We start from the raw sequence: 6,127 nt of genomic DNA, 5'->3' as shown, positions 1-6,127 counted from the left end.
GGGATCTCCCTGGTGCTGCACCTGCGGAAACAGCGGGCGCGGGTGCAGGCGGCGGGGCGGGCGAGGGGTGGAGGGACTGCAGGGGGGGGGGGGGGGCGGGGTGCTGTGGCCAGCGCCGGGGCTTCCTCCAGTCCTAGCGGAGACCTCGACCTTCTCCTAGGACGTCTGTTTCCTCATCCTGCAAATAATTCCCTCCTAATGGGGCCGTTGTGTTTGAAACAAAACAAACAAAAAAGGAAGGGTTTACACCAAAGGGCCTTTGTTTTCTGCCTCTAATATGGAACCAGTAATAATATCAACTTCATAAGGTAGTTATGAGCATATAAAGTGCTAAAGACAAGGCCTGGCCTCCAGGAAGGGTTCAGTAAATGTTAGATGTTTCATTAATATTACCTTAAAAGATCAGGGTTCAAATCTTGTCTGTGCTGTGCCTTTTTGGGCAACAGTTTCCCTTCTCTGAGCCTCAGTTTTCTCATTCATAATATGGGGGAACAGCTCTCTGTCCTAACCTTCCTCATCTCCCTCACCACATTGAAGCTAGGGCTTCCTGCATGCTAGGCAAGTACTCTATCACTGAGCTGCAACTGCAGCCCTTTTTATTTTAAGACAGTTTTGCTAACTTGTGAGGCTGGTCTCAATCTTGGGATCCTCCTGCCTTAGTCTCTCAAGTTGCACAACTAGGCCCAGCTCCCCTGTCCTGTCTTTCTACCGCGGTTCTCTCAAAAATTAGAGGTACTCAGTGGATTTCACTCTCTTCTCCCATCCTCCCAACCTCTGTACCTGCAGGTATTCAATGAACAATTTTCATATGAATGAACAAAGATAAAGGTGATTTACAACTTCTCAAATGCAAACATTCCTCTTTTGCAAACATCTTGCCTCTCATTCAAGCTTTGTTTGCTGCTTAAAAACATTATCTTCCCAATATGGGTGTGATGATGATAATAATAATAATGGCTTTGTAAATAAGAGAGTTAAGCTGAAGACAGTGACTAGCCCTGTAACCCACCTAGGAAGTGGCAGAGCTGGAATTTGAATCACAGTTGGTAGGACTACAAAGCTAATTCTATTATTCCACTACCCACTGTCTTACTTGTTTCATTATTATTTTAATGTTATCATTACTGCCCAAGGTCGCAAGTGGGTAGGCCTGTTGTTTGTATGATTCAAAACTACAGCCCTGGGCCTGGGGTTGTAGCTGAGTGGTAAAGTAAGTACTTGCCTAGTACACGTGAGGCACTGGGTTCAAGCCTCAGCACCACATAAAAAATAAATAAATAACATAAAGGTTAAAAAAAAAATACTAGGGGCTAGGGGATATAGCTCAGTTGGTAGAGTACTTGTCTTGCAAGCACAAGGCCCTAGGTTCAATCCCCAGCACCAAAAAAACAAACAAAAAAAAAAAAAAAAAAAAGAAAGAAAAATACTACAGCCTATTTTCACTACACTAAAGTGGGATTATCTTCTCTCCTTGGGCAGGGTAGGGCCTTCAGGCCAACCAAAGGTGTTGATAGCTCTATCTTCTCTGTATCAGCTCCCTCTTGGTCCCTTTGAATATTCTAGGTAGAGGACTTCACAGTCCATCTTTATTTAGTGCCTCCTTTTATGGCCCATGAAGATAAAGGTGACAGGATCACACAGAGCTTAGAATGTAGGTTTCCTGACTCCTAGACTAGAGTACCCTTTACTGTCTCAGGCTTTGACTTCAGGCACCAAGGTGTAGTGGCACCCCCTCCTCCACAAAAAAAATCTTAGTTAAGTTTCTCCAGAAATCTTCACCATCATTGATTTTAAGACTATAAACAAGAGTCTTTACAAAAAAGTTCAATGTAGTTAAACTTCCTATTTTCCTGTTGCTCTATTTTACTTGGCCACTGGCTGGAAAAAAAAAAATCAGCATTCCAGGTGCTGAACGCCCTTTTACTTGTTTTTCACAAACATATATCCAGTATAGTAGTTTGTAAAAGTGTTTGCAGATACAAAATGTGATTTTTAAAAAAAATCATTTAACAAGGTCTTTGGCCTTGGGCTGCAGCTTCACAAAGATGTCTACATTTCTAAGATAAGAAAAGTTACCAATTGGGCTCCATGGAAACAGCTGGCAGGGAGAGGAAAGAATGGGGAGAAGTTCTCCTCTTCTCAGGTGTTGTCCTTAAAGGGTTAACTTGCCCAAAACAGTGGGAAAAAAAAAACAAAAAAAAAAACTGCTTTTATGTAAACTTCTGAGCACCTCCTCTTACATGCTGGGTATAAAATTCTGAAACTACTTGAACTCGCGATTCAGGCAAAAGCTATGTGCCCTCTGAACCTGGCTGCAGCCAAATAAAACTGTTTCCTGCTATCTTACTTCAGTGCCTTGCCTCATCTGTCCCTACAACAAAGGAGGGGAGGCTCCAATCTGAGGCAGAGGTCATTTGCCTCCTCCATTTGCTCTGTGGCCAGGAGTAGTTTCTGTCTCTCTCAGGAGGTTTGTTTTCCACAGCTGGGAATGAGGTTGAGAAAATAGGTGATAGAGGACCTCTGTGACCTGTGCTTCCCTGTTTCCCAGGCCCAAGGCACCCCCAGCCCCTTTCCCACTCACATATTCCTGGAGCAGCTGCTCTGCGTATTTGGTGAGGAGGCGGGCAAGGCTGTGCGTCTGTCGGATCTTGGCCTCCAAGTGGGGAAGGAGTGAGACTGAATCGTCAGCCTGGGGGTCTTCTGGTGGGAAAGGGAGGGAGGAATGAGGGCAGCCCAAGCTCCTGCTCCTTGACCACCCAGCCACTCTTCTCTCCTGAACCCAGAAACTCTACTCTGAATGCTCCAGCATTCAGGCCAGGAAAGATCTGTCCCACTCCAAGTGAGGAAAAATGGGGCACTAGACTTTTATCAAATAGTTGCTCTACATGAAATGTGTCCCCTGTCCCCAAATCACTATTGAAATCCCATTAAAACCAACTTTAAATTCTGCCTCCTCTTTGCAGAATCCAGAATCCTTAAATGAACTGCTCCCTTTGACTTCAGGCCATTTGTTCATAATTCCAAGGTAGCTCTCCAACCTGTGTATATCTACCTTAGCCTAGGATGCTTCTGAGAATAGGGCCTTACACATGCCCTGTGACTGTTGGTGGAATTCAACATCCCTGAAGCACAGAACCTCAAATTGGAATGTGACTTTAAGGCCTATTTTACAGATAGGGAGACCATGTCCCATTCCCTCTCTGATGCCCCTACTGGGCAGGGCAGCATCGCCTGAATTTCCCAGACACAAGCCAGAGTGTGGCGCCCAGAAGGACTACGAGTCCGAGACGCACAGTGCATGCTGGGGAGTGTAGTCCAGGCCCGGCAACTCCCGCCCCGCCCCCGCCTGAGTTTCCCACAACCAGTCCCTATCCTCAGCAGCTTTGACTTTCGAGTCTGGTTGTCACTCACTAGTTCCTGTGGCTCGAAAAATTACTTCCCTAATTCTACCTCTCCCTCCGGCTCCCCAGCTCTGATTCTTTCCCAATAATCAGAAAGGACCTTGGCGCCTGACCCATCCCCGACCCCAGCCCTCCCTCAATGTGCTGTACTCACCGGTGAGACCGGTGATCTAAGCCCTGAGCCCACACCCTGGAGGACTCAGCCCCAGGCCTCCTCTAAACCCTTGCGCCTGCCCTTTCTCCCAACTCACCCGCTCGTTACCTGACACCGGAGCCTGCTTTCCCCCGCCCAGGCCGCTCCCCTCCCGGACCCAGGGGTGGTGAAGACCCAGACCCCAGCTGCCAGCCCTTCTGATTCCTACTCCCTTCGGTGACCCAGCGTCTGGCCCCTCAGCCCCTTACCCAGACTTCCCTCCCTCTGGCTCATGCTGGCCCCTGGCTGATCCCGGTTCCCTCCACGCCCCCCTTCCGAGGGGGGAGAAGGGGAAAGGGGTAGGGGCGTGGCTCGGGCGCAGCCAATCATAGTCCAGACCCCAAACATTCCCCCCGCCCCATCAGCCCTTCTAGGCAAGATTCCTTGGCCCTGAGCTCAGCAACTAGCCTGCGCCGGCTGGTCAGGGAAGGGGCCCCGCCAGGGATACAGGTAGTCTGACCTGTGGACATTACCTTAAGGCTGGGGGTCTCAAGCCCTGGGAGACAGCCTTGTAACCCTCTGGAAGAGGAGGCTCTGGTTCCCACCTGAAGCGGGGAGGGACGCAAGGGTTGATTTGGGATTAAAGCTTCAGGGACAGGAGAGGGAAGCCGCAGGCTAACAGGAATGTGCAGGCCCTCCCTCTTGACTGGGGCTAGGTGCTAAAGAGGCAGCGGTGGGGGCCGCCGGCTTGAGAAGCACCTTTCCAAACATACACCTCCTGGCCAATCTTAGATGCCTTCCATTCTCCTCATATCTGCCAGGAGGGAAACAAGACACCACCACGCCTCACCTTACCAGGCTCACTAACCAACAGCCCCCCTCCACGTGTACATGCATCTCCTGGAGAGTTAAGGTATTCAAATGCGCATGCTCAGAGAACAGGTTTCAGAGACCTGTACAGGAGGTCAAGCTCAAACAACAACCTCATTAGTGTGGTGTACACACTGAAATGATTATACACACTTATCCCCACAGCTGATTCCCAAGCATCTACTCTATCCTGGCCTCTGAGTTAGAGAGGATCCATATTTGGTCTCTGGCCCCTTGAGTTCACAGTCTGATGGAGGAGATCATAAACAAGCAGTAACAGTTTGTGAGCCAAGGGACTGAGAAGGAGGCCAGCATGCCCTTTCTCCCAACTCACCCGCTCCTTACCTGACACCGGAGGATATTACCATGAGCAGACAATTGCCAAAATAAAGGAGGGTATAGCAGGGGTAGGAGCCAGACTGTTGTCAGGGGTCACAATCACACACTAATCAACAGTTAACATTTACTGGATATTTACTGTCTTCCAAGCACTGTACATACACACACGAAATATGTGTATAAGATACATGTATATGCATGTGTAATGTACATATTACACGTATGTGTATATATATGTATCTACAACATGGGATTAAGATATATATGTATCTAATATGTAAGATGTAAGATATAAGATACATAAGATATATATGTATCTATCACTATCTATCTATCTATAGTTCAGTTCCAGAAATGCTGTCATAACCACCCTCCTAATCCTTTAACCCCTCTGAACATGATCACACCAAAACTCACAGACAAATCTTTGAAATACAAATCCTAAAGCACAGCAACACAGGTTGAGACTTTATCATATCTACTGACTGAGCATCCTCAAATAAAATTAACTGAGACATATTCATATTTTTAAGTAAACTTTTAACTGAACTGTAATAAACATATGAAAAAGTGCACACATAATAAATATATAGTTTGATGCCTTTTCAGAGAGTAAATATGCCCCAGGAATATCAATCAGTACCAGATTAAGAAATAGAACACAGCCACTTCCCAGAAGCCCCACTCTTACCCTCTCCCTGTCTGAAGAATGACCACAATCCTGACTTCTCACACCATAGGTTTGTCTGTTTTTGATCTTCATATATAGAATCATCTAATGGTTACCATTGGATCTCGCTTTTTTTACTCAAGATTTGTCCATGAGACTCGTCTAGGTTGTTGGGTGTAGCAGGACACTGGTCATTCTGCTTGCTGTGTCTAAGTCTATGGTGTGAATAGGTTGTAATCCATTCCAATTATCCTTGTGGGTTGGCATGAAAAATGCCAGTTTTTCAGAGTCTCTCCTAATTTACACTCCTGTAGAAATATAAGGGACATCCAATTGCTCTACTTTTTGCCTAAACTTGGGATGGTATGTCTTTTTCACTTTGGCCATTCTCGTTGGGGAAGACCCACTCGTATTTGCAGTTTCTGACATACACTTGGCACTCAGTTAACAGACTGTTGAATGAATGGATGAGCGAGTAAGTTGAACAGTGTAGAATCAGGCTGGTGAGAACGGAAGCAAGCACACGCGCGCGCGCGCAAACACAACACCCAGCATTTCAGGGACGCCCACCCGCTGCGGACGCACATCAGGACACAGACCCTCTCGTGCACCCCGGCACCCACGTGGTCTGAACGCACCGCTAGGCCCTGCTGCGCGCGTCTAGTCACCCAGCTGCCCCCAGACTCTCCCTCTGGGCCGCTGGCAGGGGGCGCT

At 47.5% G+C, this 6,127-nt stretch overlaps 1 long non-coding RNA gene across 1 annotated transcript; it reads right to left on the bottom strand.

The window, feature by feature from the left end:
* Positions 1 to 3,895, bottom strand: LOC107146963. Its single transcript, XR_001504097.2, has 3 exons — positions 3,804 to 3,895; positions 2,582 to 2,700; positions 1 to 21 (listed from the first exon to the last, which is right to left on the bottom strand). It is a non-coding gene; the product is annotated as an uncharacterized LOC107146963 (long non-coding RNA).
* Positions 3,896 to 6,127: the final 2,232 nt, after the last annotated feature.

Source organism: Marmota marmota, unplaced genomic scaffold (genome assembly GCF_001458135.2).
Source record: "Marmota marmota marmota unplaced genomic scaffold, marMar, whole genome shotgun sequence".
Lineage (NCBI taxonomy): Eukaryota > Metazoa > Chordata > Mammalia > Rodentia > Sciuridae > Marmota > Marmota marmota.
Note: the sequence above shows the minus strand (reverse complement) of the source record. Positions and strands in the feature narration are given on the sequence as shown.